Raw genomic sequence first — 26242 nt, forward strand, 5'->3', positions numbered from 1 at the left:
GGTATCCACATTAAAATTGGATGAAGGGTTTAGGAGTTTCAGCTCCTTAACATGTGCCACCCTCATTGTGGTAATGTCTATAACCAAAATTAGAAAAATGTTATCTCTGTCCAAATATATATGGACTTAACTGTATATACTATATACAGGGGAGATGACATACAGGTATATACTATATACAGGAGATGACATACAGGTATATACTATATATAGAAGAAGATGACATACAGGTATATAGTATATACAGAAGAGATGACATACAGGTATATACTATATACAGGAGGAGATGTGTTGTGAATTCTGCTCTTGGGCTCCCTCCGGTGGTTATAAGTGGTAGTGCTGCTGTCTCTGGATCGCAGCATTCATCAGGTGTGTCAAGTTTTTGCAATCCTAACTGGGCTATTTAGTCTTGCTTGACCCTTTAGTCAGTGCCAGTTGTCCATTTTTCTTGGAGGATTCACATCCCTGCCTGGTCTCTCCTGCTTTTCTGTTCATTTCAACAAAGATAAGTTCTGGCCTTGATTTTTGCAGTCCACATGCTGCGGGCCTTATTGTTCAGTTCTTTTCCATGTTTTGTCTTGTCCAGCTTGGTCTGTATAAGGATTTGTTTAGCCAAGCTGGTATCTCTGGAGATGCAGATATACCCTCCATATCTTTAGTTAGATGTGGAGATTTTGTATTTTCTGTGGTGGATATTTTCTAGTGTTTTAATACTGACCGCATAGTACTCTGTCCTATCCTTTCTATTTAGCTAGAAGTGGCCTCCTTTGCTAAATTCTGATTTCAGTCTGCGTATGTTATTTCCCTCTCCTCTCACAGTCAATATATGTGGGGGGCTGTCTATCCTTTGGGGATTTTCTCTGAGGCAAGATAGTTTTCCCTTTTCTATCTCTAGGGGTAATTAGTCCTCCAGCTCTGTCGAGATGTCCAGGGAGTGTTAGGTACATTCCATGGCTACTTCTAGTTGCGGTGTTAAGTTCAGGGTCTGCGGTCAGTACAGGTACCACCTTCTCCAGAGTACGTCCCATGCTGCTCCTAGGCCACCAGATCATAACAGAGATGACACATAGGTATATACAATATACAGAAGGAGATGACATACAGCAGGTATATACTATTTACAGGGGAAATGACATACAGGTATATACTATATACAGGAGATGACATACAGGTGTATACTATATATAAGGGAGATGACAAACCTGTATATTCTGAGGGGAAAATGAGAGGTGTGCGGTGAAAATGAGGGGAGTGAGGTGAAAATGAAAAGGTGTGAGTGCAAAATGAGAGGAGTGAGGGAAAATAGTGGAGTGATCGGAAAATGACAGATGTGAGGTCGAAATGACAAGTGTTAGGGGGGAGTGAGGGGGGAATGAGAGGAGTGAGGGGGAAAATAAGAGGAGTGAGGGGGAAAATGAGAGGTGTAAGGGAGAAAATTAGAGATGTGAGGGGGAAAATGAGAGGCGTGATGGGAAAATAAGAGAAGTGAGGTGCTATAACTAACCACAGATATTTACTATGCTCAGGCAACGCCGGGCTCTTCAGCTAGTATATACACTCACCGGCCACTTTATTAGGTACACCATGCTAGTAACGGGTTGGACACCCTTTTGCCTTCAGAACTGCCTCAATTCTTCGTGGCATAGATTCAACAAGGTGCTGGAAGCATTCCTCAGAGATTTTGGTCCATATTGACATGATGGCATCACACAGTTGCCGCAGATTTGTCGGCTGCACATCCCAAAGATGCTCCATACAAGGCAGGATGGATCCATGTTTTCATGTTGTTTACGCCAAATTCTGACCCTACCATCCGAATGTCGCAGCAGAAATCGAGACTCATCAGACCAAGCAACGTTTTTCCAATCTTCTACTGTCCAATTTCGATGAGCTTGTACAAATTGTAGCCTCAGTTTCCTGTTCTTAGCTGAAAGGAGTGGTACCCGGTGTGGTCTTCTGCTGCTGTAGCCCATCTGCCTCAAAGTTCGATGCACTGTGCGTTCAGAGATGCTCTTAGGCCTACCTTGGTTGTAACGGGTGGCGATTTGAGTCACTGTTGCCTTTCTATCAGCTCGAACCAGTCTGCCCATTCTCCTCTGACCTCTGGCATCAACAAGGCATTTCCGCCCACAGAACTGCCGCTCACTGGATTTTTTTTCTTTTTTGGACCATTCTCTGTAAACCCTAGAGATGGTTGTGCGTGAAAATCCCAGTAGATCAGCAGTTTCTGAAATACTCAGACCAGCCCTTCTGGCACCAACAACCATGCCACGTTCAAAGGCACTCAAATCACCTTTCTTCCCCATACTGATGCTCGGTTTGAACTGCAGGAGATTGTCTTGACCATGTCTACATGCCTAAATGCACTGAGTTGCCGCCATGTGATTGGCTGATTAGAAATTAAGTGTTAACAAGAAGTTGGACAGGTGTACCTAATAAAGTGGCCGGTGAGTGTGTATATATATATATATATATATATATATATATATATATATATATATATATATATATACACAGTATATATATATACACAGTATATATATATATATCAGACTGTGTATATGTTTTCAAGAATATTTGAGGTCATGGATCCATTATATGTCCATTTTGCAAGCCGGCGAGAAAATCTCAGCATACGGATGACATATGAATGACATACGGTTATTTTTTGAGAAAAAATTGCATCCTCGCACTGCACACGGATAACATACGGATCACTGTTGGGGAACATTTCTGCGATTCTCAACCGTGTAAAATGGACCGATTTGTTATACGTTGTGTGAGACTCCAGCCTTAAAGTGCGAAATGTTTGTAGGCTGGACAATGACACCAGCGTGATTGGGCACAGTGCTGACGTGTCATAGCAACATCACGAGAGCCTCGGGAACGTGAGTGCTGATGCTGCTGGAACAGCGCCGGCATAAAAGATGAGTATAGGGGTTTTATTTTATCACCGCCAAACATTTAGATCCAGAAGGTGTTGTTCTAGTAGTGAACAACCCTTTTAAACTCTTTTATACTTTGGTATACATTTAAATGGAACCTGTCTCATAATTCATGCTGCCAAAACCACGGGAAGCATAAATAACAGACCAGCTCCCTCATTAGGAATATTTATGTTCTACCCTGAAACTCTGAGGCGCTTCATAGAAAAACATAGTTGAAAACACGATGAGGAAACTATTCCCCTTAGTGACCAAGCAAAATTTTTGAAATCTGACCAGTATCACTTTATGTGGTAATGACTCTGGAACGGTTCAACATATCTCTTTGATTTTGAGATTGTTTTTTTTCGTGACACATTGTACTTCATGATAGTGGTAAATTTATGTTGATTTTTTTTTATTTATAAAAATATTAGAAATTTTACAAAAATTTCAAAAACTTAGCAATGTTCAAACTTTGAATGACTATTCGTTTAATCCAGATAGTCATACCACACAAAATATTAATAAATAACATTTCCCTCATGTCTGCTTTACATCATCACCATTTGTAAAATGTTTTTTATTTTGTTAGCATTTTAGAAGATTTAAAAATGTAGCAGTAATTTTTCACAAGAAAATTTACAAAATGTATTTTTTAGGGACCTATTAAATATTGAAGTGACTTTGGGGGTCCTATATATTGAAAACTGTCAAATGTGACACCATTTATAAATAGCACCCAATGTATTCAAAATTGCTTTGCTTTCACATACCCGTATTTTTCGGACTATAAGACGCACCGGACTATAAGGCGCACCCAGGTTTTAGAGGTGGAACATAGGGAAAAAAATATTTGAAGCAAAAAAATGTGGTAAAATATTTAATAACATACTATTATATGTGGTGTTATTATACATAATAGTATGTTATTATGTTGGAAGCTGCGGGACCAGTGTGGTGTCTGTGAAGTACTATATGAAGATGCTGGAGGGTGAGTATAAGAATGGGGGCACAGGGCTTATATTGAAAGCACCACTCCACTGCAAAATAACACTGGAGTGCTGCTTTAAAATCCCATGGGAGTTACAGTTCACTAAAGGAGTGGCAGAGTGCTTTATTGTGTTTTGGAAAGACTAACCTCTTAATTGTGGCAGCCAGCCACACTGTGGTGAGGTAAAAGCATCCCATGACTGCACACACAGAGCCCTCCCTCTTGTTGCCTTTCCACAGCACAGGTAATGGAAGCCAGCAGATTCTAGTGTTGGAGTCTGAAGGACCTGTGATGATGTCAAGAAAAGGGAGGGCTCTGTGCTGCCATGTGATGTTCCAGCCCGCCCACTTCTGACATCATGACAGGTCCTCCTTGTGCACACTGCACAGCACTCAGCTCCAGCCCAGGAAGGTACCAGCGATCTCCTCTCCCCCAGACCCTGCTGCTGCTGCCTCCTCCTCCCCCGGACACACGGATCTCCCCAGCTGCTGCAGGAATCAGCGCTGAGGAAACCATGTGTGTCCCTGCTTAAGTGCAGTATTCATTTGCTGCTCCCGGCTCACCGCTCAGCTGATAGGTGGGCGGGGAGTAGCTAATGAATATTCACTGCACTTAATCATCGGGACCACATGGTTTCCCCAGTGCTGATTCCCGGCAGTGGGGACATTTTTCTGCCTCCTGAAGTGGGATAACAGTGCGATTCCGCTGCTGCCCCCCTCCCCACATGCTACATCCCTACCATAAGACGCATCCACACTTTCCTCCCAAATTTGGAGGAAAAAAAGTGCGTCTTATGGTCAGAAAAATACGGTAATTCATTAACCCTGCAGGTGCTTTTTATGAATTATAGCAGTGGCATGACAGTAATGAAAACATTTATTTTTACCAGCGAAATGTTGATAAATTCTGAACAGGTCGCTGTAGCTGGCAGACTCTAAGGCCATTATTTGGCCATGAATTGTCATGGCAAACATCAGGACCACACAATCATGATCTCAGGGTGCCGATGGGGATAAAGAGGAAGCCCCCACACTCTGTTAACCATCTAGGTGCTGTAGTCATTATTGACAGCAGCATTTAAGGGGTTAAACGACTATAGTCGGTACCAACACTGATCATGGCTGATGCAGCAAGTTGTCAGCTATAGTGTTCAGCTGACAGCTTCAGGATTGTCACTCATGGAGGGATGCTAGTCTCTTATAACGCAGGTCAGTAAAAAGACGTGTTGATGGTCACTAAGGGGCTAGTTACAGAGGTAGGTCCCTACCGGCTTTTCCCGCCCACTCAGCTAGACTGACAGGTCTCTCTATATTTGTGTGTTTATGGTGGCTTGTCAATCTAACTGAATGGGTGGTGAAATGCTGTCGGTGGTGTTCCTTTGTGTTGTGACTAGATACCTTGAGCCTGACACCATTTTCAACTGTACTTTTCTCAAAAATGCCAATGACCCATTCATGTTTGTATTAAGGTAGCTGGTATATGATTCATGCTGCCTGTAATTCGAGCATCGGGAATCATGTGACAGGCTTCCTTTAAGATGGTTGTCTCAACCTCTTTGTAAAATGAAGCCAGCTACTGATCTGATATGATGGACACCTAAAACCCTTTAGCAGTTGTCATCGAGGGAAGTTATAAGTGGCAGTAAAAACTGTGTCCTCCATTTTTTCATAAGTAGGATGCTGCCATGTAGTCCTCCATATTTATGAGCTCTATGTAACGCCACCCTCACTCCTGATTGGCAATTTTCTGCCTATGCACAGTGTACACTGAAAGCTGGCAATCAGTGGTGTGGGCGGGGTTATACAGAGCTCGGCATTCAGAGAACTGGTAGATCTGGAACAAGCAAGAGCAAACAATGATTTGATTAAAACTGCAGCAAGTAACCTAGTAAGTGACACATCACTGGAATCGGGTCTCTGCGATTATATCGTGCTGATCTCAGATGGGTTAGCAAAAACCTGATGACAGTTTCCCTATAGTAGCAGCTATATAACTATTTATACACAGTATCATTTTTTAATACTTCCAGTAAGCAAAGATTTATTGGACAATGGTTGAAATATCAATGTTACTGCATACTGTATCTTGCACAGCTATGAACGGAGAACTTTCCTAGTCAAATCCAGATTGATTTGAGTATTGTGAAGAATGGCGATTTCTCATTTGTTTTTCGTTATTAAGTTCTTCCTGCATGATGCGGCTGCGCTCCAACTGCCGCTCTTACACTACCAAGCACGTATTAAGACTTCATCACAAAAGAGTAGATTAAATTAAAATCTCATAACATGAAATATGCTCCACATTAACTGGATGACAACTCATTTGCTTCTGAATGTGCAGGAAAGTCACAAATTAACCTGCCTTTGTTTTCCAGCCGTAGTAGTTGAATAGTCTGATCGTTTCAATTATACAGATGATAATAAGCACTAATCCATAGAAATGTAGAATGTGACATAGGAATAAAAGGGAAGCAAGATGATTTTTGTAGCGCAGTTTGCTCTGGAATGCCAATGACTCTATAGTTGGTGGATCTAGCCTGTAAGGTATCATGGCTTATGTGTTACTAGAGCACATTTATGCATTTTACTAGCAGTTACCTGACACTTGATGAGCATGGTGGTAAAATGCATGGAAATATGCTGGTGAATGATCATCTGCTGAACCTCCTGCATTTTCTACCATTTTGGCTGCTATATCTCTGGCACCTGTCTGAAATGTTTTGCGGCACTGACCAAAGGACAAACCGTCTTTCTAGGAATTCTCTTTTCAAGGTGTTCTACCTCTTATTGCAAATATTAGATTAAATCTCCCTATTTGTCATCAGATTTACTTTACCTTGATGTCTTGAGGTAAAATTCAAATGAAAAAAAGCCTAACCCTTACTTAAAGGAGATATCTGGGACTTTACAAGAAACAAAAAATGTACCTAAGCACTAGCAGGTGGGTAATTGCAAATTACCTGCCTCTTGTGTTCGGCGCCGCTCCTGCCAGGGATTCAGACGCCTCTTCTGATGTCACGTCTACAAAGCAGAGGCTTCTTCTCCGCTCTGGTCTGTCAACGCTGCGGGACTTCTGATATAATTCTGATTGACAGCCGGATCCCCACTGTCTAACTGGGGCAGTCAGCTGTCAGTCACAATCACTTCAGAAGTCCCGCCCCATTGCGTCAGCAGAGGCAGCCGAATCCCTGGCAGGAGCGGTCTGTGGCCACTCTGTACTGGGGAAGAATCGCGCCGTGCACAATAAGCAGGTGTGTTGCAATTACCTGCCTGTTAGTGCTTAGATACATTTTTTGTTTTTTGTAAAGTCCCGGACATACCTGTCATGTTCTCAATGGCAAGAGAACATAGCATCAGCATATATAGGAACTAGCTCTTGGAAGATGGGAACTGAGCTGACCATGAACTAAACCTAACGCACAACTAGCAGTGGCCGGGTAGCATGCCTACGTTGATTCTAGATGCCCAGCACCAGCCGGAGGACTAAATAATGCTAGCAGAGGAAAATATTAGTCCTAGCTCACCTCTAGAGAAATACCCCGAAAGGAGACAGAGGCCCCCCACATGTATTGGCGGTGAATTAAGATGAAATAACAAACGTAGTATGAAAATAGGTTTAGCAAATTTGAGGTCCACTTACTACATAGCAGAAGACAGAAAGGACACTTTCATGGTCAGCTGAAAACCCTATCAAAACACCATCCAGAAATTACTTTAAAACTCTGGCATTAACTCATAACACCAGAGTGGCAATTCCTGTTCACAAGAGCTTTCCAGACACAGTAACAAAACTACAGCTGTGAACTGGAACAAAAATGCAAAAACAAACATGGACAAGAGTCCAACTTATCTAGTAGTTGTCTAGGAGCAGGAACAAGCACAGAGAGGCTTCTGATAACATTGTTGACCGGCAAGCAACTAACAGAGCAGCAAGGTTATATAGCGACTCCCACATCTTGATGGGAACAGGTGAACAGAGAAGATGAAGACACCAGTTCAATTCCACCAGAAGCCACCGGGGGAGCCCAGAATCCAAATTCACAACAGTACCCCCCCCTCAAGGAGGGGGCACCGAACCCTCACCAGAACCACCAGGGCGATCAGGATGGGCCCTATGAAAGGCACGAACCAAATCAGAGGCATGAACATCAGATGCATTCACCCAAGAATTATCCTCCTGGCCGTATCCCTTCCACTTGACCAGATACTGGAGTCTCCGTCTGGAAACACGAGAGTCTAAGATTTTCTCCACAACGTACTCCAACTCACCCTCAACCAACACCGGAGCAGGAGGCTCAACGGAAGGCACAACCGGTACCTCATACCTGCGCAATAATGACCGATGAAAAACGTTATGAATAGAAAAGGATGCAGGGAGGTCCAAACGGAAGGAAACAGGGTTAAGAATCTCCAATATCTTATACGGGCCGATGAACCGAGGCTTAAACTTAGGAGAAGAGACCCTCATAGGGACAAAACGAGAAGACAACCACACCAAATCCCCAACACAAAGCCGAGGACCAACACGACGGTGGCGGTTGGCAAAAAGCTGAGTCTTCTCCTGGGACAACCTCAAATTGTCCACCACCTGCCCCCAGATCTGATGCAATCTCTCCACCACAGCATCCACTCCAGGACAATCCGAAGATTCCACCTGACCAGAGGAAAATCGAGGATGAAACCCCGAATTACAGAAAAACGGGGACACCAAAGTGGCAGAGCTGGCCCGATTATTGAGAGCGAACTCTGCCAATGGCAAAAAAGCAACCCAATCATCCTGGTCAGCAGACACAAAACACCTCAGATATGTCTCCAGGGTCTGATTAGTCCGCTCGGTCTGGCCATTCGTCTGAGGATGGAAAGCGGACGAAAAAGATAAATCTATGCCCATCCTAGCACAGAATGCCCGCCAAAATCTAGACACGAATTGGGTCCCTCTGTCAGAAATGATATTCTCAGGAATACCATGCAAACGAACAACATTTTGAAAAAACAGAGGAACCAACTCGGAAGAAGAAGGCAACTTGGGCAGAGGAACCAAATGGACCATCTTAGAGAAACGGTCACACACCACCCAGATGACAGACATCTTCTGAGAAACAGGCAGATCTGAAATAAAATCCATCGAGATGTGCGTCCAAGGCCTCTTAGGAATAGGCAAGGGCAACAATAATCCACTAGCCCGAGAACAACAAGGCTTGGCCCGAGCACAAACGTCACAAGACTGCACAAAGCCTCGCACATCTCGTGACAGGGAAGGCCACCAGAAGGACCTTGCCACCAAATCCCTGGTACCAAAAATGCCAGGATGACCTGCCAACGCAGAAGAATGAACCTCAGAGATGACTCTACTGGTCCAATCATCAGGAACAAACAGTTTATCAGGTGGGCAACGATCCGGTCTATCCGCCTGAAACTCCTGCAAGGCCCGCCGCAGGTCTGGAGAAACGGCTGACAATACCACTCCATCCTTAAGGATACCTGTGGGCTCAGAGTTACCAGGCGAGTCAGGCTCAAAACTCCTAGAAAGGGCATCCGCCTTAACATTCTTAGAACCCGGAAGGTATGACACCACAAAATTAAACCGAGAGAAAAATAATGACCAGCGCGCCTGTCTAGGATTCAGGCGCCTGGCGGTCTCAAGATAAATCAAATTTTTGTGGTCAGTCAATACCACCACCTGATGTCTGGCCCCCTCAAGCCAATGGCGCCACTCCTCAAAAGCCCACTTCATGGCCAAAAGCTCCCGATTCCCAACATCATAATTCCGCTCAGCGGGCGAAAATTTACGGGAAAAGAAGGCACAAGGCCTCATCACGGAGCAGTCAGAACTTTTCTGCGACAACACTGCCCCAGCTCCGATCTCAGAAGCGTCGACCTCAACCTGAAAAGGTAGAGCAACATCAGGCTGACGCAACACAGGGGCAGAGGAAAAACGGCGCTTAAGCTCCCGAAAGGCCTCCACAGCGTCAGGGGACCAATCAGCAACATCAGCACCCTTCTTAGTCAAATCGGTCAATGGCTTAGCAATATCCGAAAAACCAGCAATAAATCGACGATAAAAGTTAGCAAAGCCCAAAAATTTCTGAAGACTCTTAAGAGAAGAGGGCTGCGTCCAATCACAAATAGCTTGAACCTTGACAGGATCCATTTCAATGGAAGAGGGAGAAAAAATATATCCCAAAAAGGAAATCCTCTGTACCCCAAAAACACACTTAGAACCCTTCACACACAAAGAATTAGACCGCAAAACCTGGAAAACCCTCCTGACTTGCTGGACATGAGAGTCCCAGTCATCCGAAAAAATCAGAATATCATCCAGATACACAATCATAAATTTATCCAAATAATCGCGAAAAATATCATGCATAAAGGACTGGAAAACTGACGGAGCATTTGAAAGACCAAAAGGCATCACTAAATACTCAAAGTGGCCCTCGGGCGTATTAAATGCGGTTTTCCACTCATCCCCCTGCCTGATTCGCACCAAATTATACGCCCCACGAAGGTCAATCTTAGAGAACCACTTGGCCCCCTTTATGCGAGCAAACAAATCAGTCAGCAACGACAATGGGTATTGATATTTAACAGTGATTTTGTTCAAAAGCCGATAATCGATACATGGTCTCAAAGAGCCGTCTTTTTTTGACACAAAGAAAAAACCGGCTCCTAAGGGAGATGACGATGGACGAATATGTCCCTTTTCCAAGGACTCCTTTATATATTCTCGCATAGCAGCATGTTCAGGCACAGACAGATTAAACAAACGACCCTTTGGGTATTTACTACCCGGGATTAAATCTATGGCACAATCGCACTCTCGGTGCGGAGGTAACGAACCAAGCTTGGATTCTTCAAAGACGTCACGATAGTCAGACAGGAACTCAGGAATTTCAGAGGGAATAGATGATGAAATGGAAACCACAGGTACATCCCCATGAGCCCCCTTACATCCCCAGCTCAACACAGACATAGCTCTCCAGTCGAGGACTGGGTTGTGAGATTGCAGCCAAGGCAATCCTAGCACCAAATCATCATGTAGATTATACAGCACCAGAAAGTGAATAATCTCCTGGTGATCCGGATTAATACGCATAGTTACTTGTGTCCAGTATTGTGGTTTATTATTAGCCAATGGGGTGGAGTCAATCCCCTTCAGAGGAATAGGAGTCTCCAAAGGCTCTAAATCATACCCACAGCGTTTGGCAAAGGACCAATCCATAAGACTCAAAGCGGCGCCAGAGTCGACATAGGCGTCCGTGGTAATAGATGACAAAGAGCAAATCAGGGTCACAGATAGAATAAACTTAGACGGTAAGGTGCAAATGGAAACAGATTTATCAAGCTTTTTAGTGCGCTTAGAGCATGCTGATATAACATGAGTAGAATCACCACAATAGAAACACAACCCATTTTTCCGTCTAAAATTCTGCCGCTCGCTTCGGGACAGAATTCTATCACACTGCATACTCTCTGGCGACTTCTCAGTGGACACCGCCAGATGGTGCACTGGTTTGCGCTCCCGCAAACGCCTATCGATCTGAATAGCCATTGTCATGGACTCATTCAGACCCGCAGGCACAGGGAACCCCACCATAACATCCTTAATGGCATCAGAGAGACCCTCTCTGAAAGTCGCCGCCAGGGCGCACTCATTCCACTGAGTAAGCACAGACCATTTACGGAATCTTTGGCAGTAAATTTCCGCTTCATCTTGCCCCTGAGATAGGGACATCAAAGTTTTTTCTGCCTGAAGCTCCAAATGAGGTTCGTCATAAAGCAACCCCAAGGCCAGAAAAAACGCATCCACATTGAGCAACGCAGGATCCCCTGGTGTCAATGAAAAAGCCCAGTCTTGAGGGTCGCCCCGGAGCAAGGAAATCACAATCCTGACCTGCTGTGCAGGGTCTCCGGCAGAGCGAAATTTCAGGGACAAAAATAATTTGCAATTATTTCGAAAATTCTGAAACCCAGATCTATTCCCCGAGAAAAATTCCGGCAAAGGAATTCTCGGCTCAGATACAGGTGCATGACAAACAAAGTCTTGCAAATTTTGTACCTTCGTGGCGAGATTATTCAAACCTGCAGTTACACTCTGAAGATCCATTACAAACAGGTGGACACAGAGCCATTCAAAGATTAGAAGGAGAAAAAAAAAAAAAATCTCAGCAGACTTCTTATTTCTCTCCTTTCTCAGCCAAGGATTTTAACCCTTTAGGTGGCCGGTCAAACTGTCATGTTCTCAATGGCAAGAGAACATAGCATCAGCATATATAGGAACTAGCTCTTGGAAGATGGGAACTGAGCTGACCATGAACTAAACCTAACGCACAACTAGCAGTGGCCGGGTAGCATGCCTACGTTGATTCTAGATGCCCAGCACCAGCCGGAGGACTAAATAATGCTAGCAGAGGAAAATATTAGTCCTAGCTCACCTCTAGAGAAATACCCCGAAAGGAGACAGAGGCCCACCACATGTATTGGCGGTGAATTAAGATGAAATAACAAACGTAGTATGAAAATAGGTTTAGCAAATTTGAGGTCCACTTACTACATAGCAGAAGACAGAAAGGACACTTTCATGGTCAGCTGAAAACCCTATCAAAACACCATCCAGAAATTACTTTAAAACTCTGGCATTAACTCATAACACCAGAGTGGCAATTCCTGTTCACAAGAGCTTTCCAGACACAGTAACGAAACTACAGCTGTGAACTGGAACAAAAATGCAAAAACAAACATGGACAAGAGTCCAACTTATCTAGTAGTTGTCTAGGAGCAGGAACAAGCACAGAGAGGCTTCTGATAACATTGTTGACCGGCAAGCAACTAACAGAGCAGCAAGGTTATATAGCGACTCCCACATCTTGATGGGAACAGGTGAACAGAGAAGATGAAGACACCAGTTCAATTCCACCAGAAGCCACCGGGGGAGCCCAGAATCCAAATTCACAACACATACCCTTTACGAAGAGTCTGCCACCACACAATGACTGTTCATACCAAGCACAACACTGTGTAAGAGACGTAGCCCTATCAATAATCATTCCTATAGTGTCCTAACTCAGTCTTATTTGCCAGAAATTGTTCTTTCTTCAAATATGCTAATGAGACACTTGGTGAACCCTGGACTTGGCCAAGTAGTTCAGGGCACTTTCCCAACAATTTATTCATATATCTACATCGCGCTCTTTCATGCCTGACAGGTTTCAATATGATCACGGATCTTCAGTGTCAATATTGTCCCCCTGTTTCCAATCTCCTGGTTACCTTGTCTCCTTAGGACTCGGCAGCGCCTATAAACACAGCATTGACTTTCCAGACGCCAGATCAAAGCTTCACAGACCTCCTCTGCCATGCCAAGGATGCACTGATCACCTGATTAGCAGATTTGAGCAATGAACAATTTCTGTCAAACACAGTGGATTTGGACTCAAAAGGTTGCCATTCTTATTAGGGCTATATATCGTATACAAGACACTGTACTTGCTTTGAACAGTCAGTTTGGACTGACAAACTTCCTTTAAAAGGGCGACCTCATCAGAACATCCTTTTCTCAAAAGTAAGACAATACAGTAAAACAAGTGACCAACTGCTTACAGCTGCCATACATGCAGAAGTGTAATGCATGGCTTTGCCAAATCTGCCACTTTCTGCAGCAGCTTTAACCTTCTCTCTTTATATTTTGCTGGAGACAGATCCAGAGCTCACCCACCATGACTACTTGTACCCTAACAGCATATAGACAAAATTTGATAGGTTACAACATCCTATGAATGTGATAATTATTCATCAACATATTCATTTTATAATTTTAGAAATATTATGGTTTTACAAGGAATCAGTAAATAATATGCATTCATTGACATTGGCAAATTGTCTCTTCAGGAGGAGGAGAACTGTTGTGAATTCTGCTCTTGGGCTCCCTCCGGTGGTTGTTGGTGGTAGTGCAGTTGTCTTGGGGTTGTAATCCAGGGCAGGTATTTCTGCTGATTGCAGCTCTATTAGGTATTTAGGTGTGCAGGATCCATGATTCCTGGCCAGTTGTCCATTGTTCCTGGAGGGATTGCATCTCTCTCTCGCTCCTCATGCCCTGCTGCCAATTCAGCTAAGATAAGTGTCTGGTTTTTTGTCTCTGTGCACACATGCAGTGTGCTTTGCAATTCAGTGCAATTCATTGTGTTTTTTTCCAGCTTAGACTTTGTTTGGATTTTTCAGTCATGCTGGATTCTCAGGAGATGCAGATATACTTTCTATGTCTTTAGTTAGATGTAGTATATTGGTATTATCTGCTGTGGATCTTTTTAGGATTTTAATACTGACCGCTTAGAATTCTGTCCTATCCTTTTCTATTTAGCTAGAAGTGCCTCTTTTGCTAAATCCTTTTTTTCTGCCTGCGTGTGTTTTTCCTCTTATACTCACAGTTAATATTTGTGGGGGGCTGCCTATCCTTTGGGGTTCTGCTCTGAGGCAAGATAGAATTCCCATTTCCATCTATAGGGGTATTTAGTCCTCCGGCTGTGTCGAGGTGTCTAGGACGTGTTAGGTACATCTCACGGCTACTTCTAGTTGCGGTGTTAGTTTAGGGTTTGCGGTCAGTACAGGTACCACCTACTCCTGAGAGTCTCTCATGCGGCTCCAAGGTCACCGGATCATAACAGTACAGCTGGCCAACAATGAGTTAAATGCATCTCAGAAGAAGGGAAGAAAGAGCCATTTTTTTTTCTGTAGCCTGCTTTGTCTTTTCTTCCCTCTTTTCCTCTGGGTTACTGAGGAGTCTTGTGCTAGAATGGATGTTCAGGGATTAGTTTCTCGTATAAACCAGCTTGCTGCTAGGGTACAGGGTATTTCTGATTATATTGTTCAGACTCCGCTTTTAGAGCCTAGGATTCCTACTCCTGATTTGTTTTTTGGGGACAGGTCCAAATTTTTGAGTTTTAAAAACAATTGTAAACTGTTTTTTGCTCTGAAGCCTCGTTCCTCTGGTGATCCCATTCAGCAGGTTAAAATTGTCATCTCCCTGCTGCGTGGCGACCCTCAGGATTGGGCATTTTCCCTGGAATCTGGGAATCCGGCCTTGCTTAATGTAGAGGCCTTTTTTCAGGCTCTAGGATTATTATATGATGAACCAAATTCTGTGGATCAAGCAGAGAAGACCTTGTTGGCCCTGTCTCAGGGTCAAGAAATGGCAGAATTGTATTGTCAGAAATTTAGAAAATGGTCTGTGCTGACTAAATGGAATGAGGATGCTTTGGCGGCAATTTTCAGAAAGGGTCTTTCTGAATCTGTTAAAGATGTTATGGTGGGGTTTCCCACGCCTGTTGGTCTAAGTGATTCTATGTCTCTGGCCATTCAGATTGATCGGCGCTTGCGGGAGCGTAGAACTGTGCGCGCTGTGGCGTTGTCCTCAGAGCAGATGCCTGAGCCTATGCAGTGTGATAGGATTCTGTCTAGAACGGAACAACAAGGATTCAGACGTCAGAATAGGTTGTGTTTTTATTGTGGCGACGCTTCTCATGTCATTTCAGTCTGCCCAAAGCGTACAAAGAGAATCGCTAGTTCAGTTACCATCGGAACTGTACAACCTAAATTTCTGTTATCTGTGACCTTGATCTGCTCATTGTCGTCATTTTCTGTCATGGCGTTTGTGGATTCAGGCGCCTCTTTGAACTTAATGGACTTTGAATTTGCCAGGCGTTGTGGTTCCCCCTTGCAGTCTTTGCAGAACCTTATTCCTTTAAGGGGCATTGATGCTACACCTTTGGCTAAAAATAAACCCCAGTTTTGGACACAGGTGACCATGTGCATGGCGCCAGCCCATCAGGAAGATTGTCGTTTTCTGATGTTGCATAATTTGCATGATGCTATTGTGCTGGGTTTTCCATGGTTGCAGATACATAATCCTGTGTTGGATTGGAAGTCTATGTCTGTGACTAGTTGGGGTTGTCAGGGGGTTCATAATGACGTTCCTGTGATGTCAATCTCCTCTTCCTCCTCTTCTGAAGTTCCAGAGTTTTTGTCTGATTTTCAGGATGTATTCGATGAGCCCGAGTCCAGTTCCCTTCCACCGCATAGGGACTGTGATTGTGCTATTGACTTGATTCCAGGCTGTAAGTTTCCTAAGGGCCAACTTTTCAACCTGTCTGTGCCGGAACATAACCGCCATGCGGAGTTATGTTAAGGAGTCTTTGGAGAAAGGGCATATTCGGCCATCTTCTTCACCGTTGGGAGCGGGATTTTTTTTTGTTGCTAAGAAGGATGGCTCCTTGAGACCCTGTACTGATTATCGCCTCTTGAATAAGATCACGGTCAAGTTTCAATACCCTTTACCTTTGCTTTCGGATTTGTTTGCCAGGATTAAGGGGGCTAGTTGGTTTACTAAAATTGACCTTCGGGGGGGCATATAATCTTGTTCGTATTAAGCAGGGTGACGAATGGAAAACTGCGTTTAATACGCCCGAAGGCCATTTTGAATACCTTGTGATGCCATTCGGGCTCTCTAATGCTCCATCTGTTTTTCAGTCCTTCATGCATGTTATCTTCCGGAATTATCTTGATAAATTCATGATTGTATATTTGGATTACATCTTAATTTTTTCCGATGATTGGGAGTCTCATGTGAAACAGGTCAGGATGGTATTTCAGATCCTTCGTGATAATGCCTTGTTTGTGAAGGGGTCTAAGTGTCTCTTTGGAGTGCAGAAGGTTTCTTTTTTATGCTTCATTTTTTCTCCCTCATCTATAGAGATGGATCCGGTTAAGGTTCAGGCCATTCATGATTGGATTCAGCCCACATCTGTGAAGAGCCTTCAGAAATTTTTGGGCTTTGCTAATTTTTATCGCCGTTTCATTGCTAACTTCTCCAGTGTGGTTAAACCCCTGACCGATTTGACGAAGAAAGGCGTTGATGTAACGAATTGGTCCCCTGTGGCTGTCTCTGCCTTTCAGGAGCTTAAACGCCGATTTACTTCTGCCCCGGTGTTGCGTCAGCCAGATGTTTCTCTTCGTTTCAGGTTGAGGTTGACGCTTCTGAGATTGGGGCAGGGGCCGTTTTGTCTCAGAGGAATTCTGATGGTTCCTTGATGAAACCGTGTGCCTTCTTTTCCCGTAAGTTTTCGCCTGCTGAACGCAATTATGATGTCGGCAATCGGGAGTTGTTGGCTATGAAGTGGGCGTTTGAGGAATGGCGACATTGGCTTGAGGGAGCCAAGCACCGTATTGTGGTCTTGACCGATCATAAAAATCTGATTTACCTCGAATCTGCCAAACGGCTGAATCCTAGACAGGCTCGATGGTCCCTGTTTTTCTCCCGTTTTGATTTCGTGGTCTCGTATCTTCCAGGTTCTAAGAATGTTAAGGCTGATGCCCTCTCTAGGAGTTTTTTGCCTGATTCTCCTGAGGTATTTGAGCCGGTCGGTATTCTGAAGGAAGGGGTGGTCCTTTCTGCCATTTCCCCTGATTTGCGACGGGTTCTGCAGGAATTTCAGGCTGACAAACCTGACCGCTGTCCAGTGGGGAAACTGTTTGTTCCTGATAGATGGACTAGTAGAGTGATTTCTGAGGTTCATTGTTCTGTGTTGGCTGGCCATCCTGGTATTTTTGGTACCAGAGATTTGGTTGGTAGGTCCTTTTGGTGGCCTTCTTTGTCGCGTGATGTGCGTTCTTTTGTGCAGTCCTGTGGGACTTGTGCGCGGGCTAAGCCTTGTTGTTCCCGTGCTAGTGGGTTGCTTTTGCCTTTGCCGGTCCCTGAGAGGCCCTGGACGCATATTTCTATGGATTTTATTTCAGATCTTCCGGTTTCCCAGAGGATGTCGGTTATCTGGGTGGTTTGTGACCGGTTTTCTAAGATGGTTCATTTGGTGCCTTTGCCTAAATTGCCTTCCTCTTCTGATTTGGTTCCGTTGTTTTTTCAGCATGTGGTTCGTTTGCACGGTATTCCGGAGAATATTGTGTCCGACAGAGGTTCCCAGTTTTTTTCTAGGTTTTGGCGGGCCTTTTGTGCTAGGCTGGGCATTGATTTGTCTTTTTCTTCCGCATTTCATCCTCAGACAAATGGCCAGACCGAGAGAACTAATCAGACTTTGGAAACTTATTTGAGATGCTTTGTGTCTGCTGATCAGGATGATTGGGTGGCTTTCTTGCCATTTGACAAGTTTGCCCTTAATAATCGGGCTAGTTCGGCTACCTTGGTTTCGCCCTTCTTTTGTAATTTTGGTTTTCATCCTTGTTTTTCTTCGGGGCAAGTTTAACCTTCTGATTGTCCTGGTGTGGTTTCTGTGGTTGACAGGTTGCAGCAGATTTGGGCTCATGTGGTGGACAATTTGGTGTTGTCTCAGGAGGAGGCTCAGCGTTTTGCTAACCGTCGTCGGTGTGTTGGTTCCCGGCTTCGGGTTGGGGATTTGGTCTGGTTGTCTTCCCGTCATGTTCCTATGAAGGTTTCTTCCCCTAAGTTTAAGCCTCGGTTTATTGGTCCTTATAGGATTTCTGAGATTATCAATCCGGTGTCTTTTCGTTTGGCCCTTCCGGCCTCTTTTGCCATCCATAATGTTTTCCATAGATCTTTATTGCGGAAATATGTGGTGCCCGTTGTTCCCTCAGTTGATCCTCCTGCTCCTGTGTTGGTTGATGGGGAGTTGGAGTATGTGGTTGAGAAGATTTTGGATTCTCGCTTTTCGAGGTGGAGGCTTCAGTACCTTGTCAAATGGAAGGGTTATGGCCAGGAGGATAATTCTTGGGTTTTTGCCTCTGATGTCCATGCTGCTGATTTGGTCCATGCCTTTCATCTGGCTCGTCCTGATCGGCCTGGGGGCTCTGGTGAGGGTTCGGTGACCCCTCTTTAAGGGGGGGGGTACTGTTGTGAATTCTGCTCTTGGGCTCCCTCCGGTGGTTGTTGGTGGTAGTGCAGTTGTCTTGGGGTTGTAATCCAGGGCAGGTGTTTCTGGTGATTGCAGCTCTATTAGGTATTTAGGTGTGCAGGATCCATGATTCCTGGCCAGTTGTCCATTGTTCCTGGAGGGATTGCATCTCTCTCTGGCTCCTCATGCCCTGCTGCCAATTCAGCTAAGATAAGTGTCTGGTTTTTTGTATATGTGCACACATGCAGTGTGCTTTGCAATTCAGTGCAATTCATTGTGTTTTTTTCCAGCTTAGACTTTGTTTGGATTTTTCAGTCATGCTGGATTCTCAGGAGATGCAGATATACTTTCTATGTCTTTAGTTAGATGTAGTATATTGGTATTATCTGCTGTGGATCTTTTTAGGATTTTAATACTGACCGCTTAGAATTCTGTCCTATCCTTTTCTATTTAGCTAGAAGTGCCTCTTTTGCTAAATCCTGTTTTTCTGCCTGCGTGTGTTTTTCCTCTTATACTCACAGTCAATATTTGTGGGGGGTTGCCTATCCTTTGGGGTTCTGCTCTGAGGCAAGATAGAATTCCCATTTCCATTTATATGGGTATTTAGTCTTCCGGCTGTGTCGAGGTGTCTAGGACGTGTTAGGTACATCCCACGGCTACTTCTAGTTGCGGTGTTAGTTTAGGGTTTGCGGTCAGTACAGGTACCACCTACTCCTGAGAAAGTCTCTCATGCGGCTCCAAGGTCACCGGATCATAACAGAGAACTTGAACTCTAGTGCTACCTATTGGAAGTAGCAATCCCAAAAGTTACTATCAACCCAGAACAATTTGAAAACATAATTTCCCAGAGCTGAGGAGCATTGCAAGGCTTATGTCATGTCACTCTCCACAAGGAAATTATCTCTTCAGAGCGGAAGAGGACCAGAACTCTAGCACTACCAATTGTAGGAAGTAGCAATCCTAAAAGTCAATATCGGCTTTCTAACGAACCTTTTCACTTGACTTAGGATAAAAGCCAAAACCAAAATTTAAATTTTCAGACACTGTGTGTTTCAGGGTACTGCCCCTCATCAGTGCAAGGTGTGAGATCTGGTTTGGCTGGGTGAGAGGTGTCTGACTGGGATCCAAGAAGTACTGTTCCTCCTTGCGAAGAGCGACACGTCAAGCCTTACATGTCGAGATGAAGAGACTTTTAAGCCGCAATGCTCCTCTGGAAAATATGCAAATTGTCTCTTCAGAGAGGAAGCGGACTAGAACTGTAGTGCCACCTATAGGAAGTAGCAATCCTAGCAGTCAATAGTGATTCTCTAATGAGCCTTGTCATGTGGCTTAGGATAAAAGCCAAAACCAAAATCTAAATTTGCAGACACTGTGTTTCAGGGTACTTCCCCTCGTCAGTGCAAAGTGTGAGATCTGGCTTGGCTGGGTGAGAGGTGTCTGACCGGGATCCAAGGGGTAACGTTCCTCCTTGCAGGGAGCGACATGTCAAGCCTGACTTTTAAGCCACATTGTTCCTCTGTTTGACGTGTTGCTATCCTCAAGGAGGAACGTTACCACTTGAATCTCAACTAGCAGAAATGTTATACCCTAGATTGGCATTAGCATTAATTTCTTGGCAAAAGATTTTTTTCAACCAAAGATATTTCATGTAACTATTGGACAAAAAACTCTTAACTAAACTGACTTGATTCAGACAATGATAGTGTGCCATCAGTCAGCTAAAACGATCATAGGTTGCTCTATTTCACCCAAGAAATATTTATTTTCATAGATTCATCATTCAATGTTTATGGGCACCATAAGTTTTCCTAAAAATAGGTTATTAGCCTTAGACAATGACTTATTCTTAGATGGCTCACGAGCTTATAACTGGATGTTCTGTTATCTCGGGTCGTGGAAAAGTTGTAAAAAGTGGGGAAAAGCATCAGGACTACAATTTCCCTACCGCACCACCGTAGGGTACATAATGCATTACAGAGTCCTATAGCGATCACTGGGGAGTCTGTGTAATGCAAGAGACACTATTTGTGGCCGATCTGGCTGATACATGAGGGTTCTAGAATAGCGCCCTCTGCTACTAAATGACACAACCTCAAGAAATCATTTAGAATCTTCAATTGCAGTTGTTGAAGAAAACCTGGCTTTAAATCTACTGAATCTGATAAAACCACATGCCATAATGTATGTTTTAAGGATAATAATTCATTTGTGAAAAACTGCTGAAATTGTTCTGAGATGTCTAATTAATCATAATAAATGCAGAATGCCAGCTCTTGATATTAATGTACATTGGGGGTTTTGCTCCGAACGCCTGGTAAAAAAAAGTCTGTGTTCTTTGTGCAGCAGTCAGCAGTATTAGAAATGAACTCATGTATTCACAAGCAGTGAACCTGAAGCAGGCTGCTTCTATAGACGCCTGTCAAACCTGTTGCAATGGCCGATGATGCACTGAACTGTAACAAAGTTTTCCCCAACACAAAGATGCCTCTCATGAACAGTCCGCCTCTAACTGAAAAGCATTCATACTGTACTTTATATCATATTATAGCCTACTCTACCTCCTACCATGCTTTATATGTAGTCATACCATGTCATACTTCATACTAAATTCATTACATGTACAATTACTACATTGTGGTCATATTACATTCTACTACTGTAGATACAGATTGGGATAATTCAGGTAAATTTCTGCGCTGCTGAATCACTAGAATTCCAGAATTATTAGTACATGTGGCTTTATTATTCCATGCGTTTCAGAGTTCAAGACTCCTTCATCAGGAAACACCACAGGAACATGTCAATACAGTTTACACCATTCTTTAAATAGACAAACAGTTCAAATAATAGCGCTCTTTCCGTCAACAGTTTTCATAGGAATTCTACTACTGTGTAATCATTCAGTACTTAAAGGAAATCTGTCAGCAGGTTTTTGATATTTAATCTGAGTTTAACAAAATGTAGGGACAGATACCCTTATTCTGGTGATGTGTCATTTATTAGGCTGTGTGCTGTAGTTTCAATACCAACACACCTTATTCATTATGTGCTTTATTCTATATTTCATACTGTATTCATTCTATAGTCAAGCTTTATTAGACCTATTCCTGTATTTATACTTTTCGTCACACTGTATACACAGGGGCGTAACTACCGCGGTCGCAGCAGTCGCCATTGCGACCGGGCCCGGCGGGTCAGGGGCCCGGCAGGTCAGAGCAGTGGCGTATCCGGGGCATGTGCAGCGGGCCGCCTGATGATGCGGCGGTCCAAGGAGGGGGTTAGCAGGGCCAGGGAGCGGGGGGCTGTCTAATTATACTCACCTACTCCTGGCGCGGTCCCTGCAGGACCCTGGCTGCCCGGCGCCCCAGCTTCTTCCTGTACAGAGCGGTCACATGGTACCGCTCATTACAGTACTGAATATGCGGCTCCACCTCCCATAAGGGTGGAGCCGCATATTCATTAATGTAATGTGCGGTAACGGTGACCGCTAAGTACAGGAAGAAGCAGCAGCGCCGGGGAAGCAGGGACTGCACCGCGCCGGGAGCAGGTGAGTATAATGGGGAGGGGATGGGAGGGGAGCGCTGCGCGATATTCACCTCTCCTCGTTCCAGCCGCCACTCTGTCTTCTGCAGTGACGCTGAGGTCAGAGGGCGCGGTGACGTAGTTAGTGCGTGCCTCTGCCTGAGCGTCAGTGCGGAGGAGGCTGAAGATGGAGCGGCCAGCGGCAGCTGGAACGAGGAGCGGTGAATATTGAAAGTGCCGGGGGCCTGAGCGACGGAGAGGTGAGTATGTGTTTTTTTTTTTTTTTTTAATCGCAGCAACAGCATATGGGGCCATAACGTTTGTGCAGCATTATATGGGGGCCATAATGTTTGTGCAGCACTATATGGGGGCCATAATGTTTGTGCAGCACTATATGGGGGCCATAATGTTTGTGCAGCACTATATGGGGGCCATAATGTTTGAGCAGCACTATATGGGGCCATAACGTTTGTGCAGCACTATATGGGGGCCATAACATTTGTGCAGCACTATAATGGGGCAAGTGTCTGTATGGAGCATCTATGGGGCCATAACATTTGTGCAGCACTATATGGGGCAAGTGTCCGTATGGAGCATCTTATGGGGCCATAATCAACATTTGTGCAGCATTATATTGGGCAAATGTGTCTATGGAGCATCTTATGGGGCCATTATTAACCTTTATGCAGCATTATATGGGGCATATTTTAATATGGAGCATCTTATGGGCCCATCATGAACTGTATGGAGCATTATATGGGGCTCCTGATTCAATATGGATATTCAAAAACACTTAACCTACTGATGTCTCAATTAATTTTACTTTTATTGGTATCTATTTTAACATTATGGAGATTCAGGAATGTACCTTGGCTTGGTCATACAGTTTCAATAGAGTTAAGGCTCAAATGGGGGAGGTTTTTTTTTGGGGGGGGGCATTTGAAAGTTCGCACCGGAGCCCATAACTTTGTAGTTGCGCCACTGTACTTCATTCTACAGTCATACTTTACTAGACTTCATCCTATATTTATACTTTACGTCCTACTGTATTCCTACTGTGCTTTATTCTATATTCATACTTTATACTGTATTCATTCTGTACTTCATACTATGTTCATAATTTACTGTAATTCATACTCCATTCTGTACTTCATTCTGAAGTCACACTTTACTATACTTCATACTGTATTAATTATGTACTTTATATTATATTCGCACTTTACTGTACATTATACTGTAATTGTTCTTTACATCATCCTGTATTCATACTGTACTTCATTCTATATTCATACTTTACTACACTTCATAGTGTATTTATACTTTATGTCCTACTGTATTCATTCTGTACCTTTATTATATATTCACACTTTACTGTAATTCACACTCTTTTCATTCTGTACTTCATTCTCTATTGACACTTTACTATACTTCATACTGCATTCATTCAGTGCTTCATTCTACAGTCATATTTTACTAGACTTTATCTTGTAATTATACTTTACATCCTACTGTATTCGTACTGTCCTTTATTTTATATTCACACTTTACTTTATACTATATTCATACTGTACTTCATTCTACAGTCATACTTTACTATACTTCATACTGTATTTATACTTTACGTCCTACTGTATTCATACTGTACTTTTATTCTATATTCACACTTTACTGTAATTCATACTCTTCATTCTGTACTTCAATCTCTATTGACACTTTACTACACTTCATACTGTATTCATTCAGTACTTTTATTCTATATTCACACTTTGCTGTAATTATACTCTTTTCATTCTGTACTTCAATCTCTATTGACACTTTACTATACTTCATACTGTATTCATTCAGTACTTCATTCTATAGTCATATTTCACTAGACTTCATCCTGTATTTATACTTTTCGTCATACTGTATTCATACTGTACATAATTTTATATTCATATTTTAGAATACTTCATATTTATACTTTACATCATCTTTTATTCAAACTGTTATTCATTATGAATGCACACTTTTCTCCATACTGTATTTTTACTTTGCATCATACTGTATTCATACTGTACTTCATTCTATAGTCATACTTAACTAGCCCTCATCCTGTATTTATAGTTTATGTAATATTGTATTCATACTGTACATCATTCTATATTTATACTTTGCTATACTTCATACTGTTTTAATTTGATACTTCATTTTATAGACATACGTTACTAGATTTCATCTTGTATTTATATTTTTGTCTTACTGTATTCATACTGTAAATCATTTTATACTGATACTTTACTTCATATTGTGTTTGTACGGTACTTTATTTTAAATTCACACTTTACTTTATACTGTATTCATTCTGTACCTCATTCTGTATTCATATTTTACTATACTCAATACTGTATATATTCTTTACGTCATACTGTATTCATACTGTGCTTCATTTTATATTCACACTTTACTGTGCATCATACTGTATTTGTACTTGACATCATCCTGTATTCATACTGTACTTCATTCTTTAGTGATACTTTACTAGACCTCATCCTGTATTTATAGTTTACGTCATACTGTATTCATACTGTACATCATTTTATATTCATACTTTAGTATAATTCATACTGTATTCTTACTTTAGATCATACTGTATTCATACAGGACTTAATTTTCTATTAATACTGTACTATACTTACGTCATACTGCTTTTATACTTTATTTCATAATGCATTTAATATTTTCTTCATACTTAATCATGCTGCACTCTGATCAGGTTGTATAACTAGATGCACCCAATCACTGGATTACGTATCAGTAGCTTCCATTTTATGATATTATTTGAGGTCAGGAATAGCTTATATTATACAATATAATATGCCGTTCTAGCAATCTGTTGACTTAACGTTTTGGGTTATTTTCTACTGTGAAATATAACTGTTCCTATTGCTTACCTTAAAAAAATAGCAATAATTGCATATATTAATAATGTTCTAAAATGTTAATGACTGTGTGTCATAATGCATTATGGGCTATTCTGAAATATTTATAAATCAGGGCCAATACTTCGGTAGTCCAAGAAATGAGTGTAGGAGTAAGTTAGAGATAAAGAGGACAGGGTTGGACATTGCTGTCTTGAAGAAAATTTACTTCTGTGAAGGGTGTCCTTTGTTTAGGCTTTTGTGAACTGTGCTCACAGTAAAGTTCCAGTGCACTCAAGTGTTTGGAGGGCTATTGTTAAAGGGGTCTTTGTTTCCTTTGTAAAAATGTTTATTTTGTCTTTCTTCCCATAGGGATCCCTGGTCTCTTTCTTCTAACATCCCCCCTCCTTTCCATCTGATTTTCTGCTTGAATGACATTCCTTTAAGCGCCAACCCCAAAGTTCTTGTAAAGGGATTGATTTCTGAATCTTTTTAATAGTCCCCACTTACAGCTGCCCTGGACTAGTAAACTGTTTTTGAAGTACTCCCAGTGTATGGCTCATACTCTATTACTAACTTTTGTAGACCATCTGAATGAGTTCCGCAAGGTTACTATTATCTTTCGCATTGGGTACAAAAAAGTAAAGTTCGGTCAATGAAAATGATCATCGAACATGTGCAAGAAGCGTAAAGCATATGTGTAATTTAAAAATAGCAAATATGTTTGTTTATAAAGTCTTAGGGTTCATTTCCTCGAGCAGATAATCATTTAAATGATGAATGATGCGATTGTAACTCACAGCAAGTAAGTGATGTCACCCAAGCGTTTATACAGGATATATTGTAACATGTAACATCGTGAATGTGATCACACCGACAGATAACCTTAGGCTGCTTTCACAGATCAGTCTTTTGTTGGCAGGCACAATCCGGCGAATTTTGAAAAAACGGATCCATCGGAAATTGTGAAAAACTGATGCAACACATCCGGTCTGATGCAACGTTTTTTCGCCGGATCCTAGTTTGTGGATCTGTTGGCTATTTTGGA

The 26242-nt window shown here is 42.7% G+C and overlaps 1 protein-coding gene across 5 annotated transcripts in view; it reads left to right on the forward strand.

The window, feature by feature from the left end:
- GLI3 (GLI family zinc finger 3) overlaps positions 1-26242 on the forward strand; it is a 338369-nt gene that overhangs the window by 191963 nt on the left and 120164 nt on the right. The window lies entirely within an intron of this gene.

Source organism: Ranitomeya variabilis, chromosome 6 (genome assembly GCF_051348905.1).
Source record: "Ranitomeya variabilis isolate aRanVar5 chromosome 6, aRanVar5.hap1, whole genome shotgun sequence".
Lineage (NCBI taxonomy): Eukaryota > Metazoa > Chordata > Amphibia > Anura > Dendrobatidae > Ranitomeya > Ranitomeya variabilis.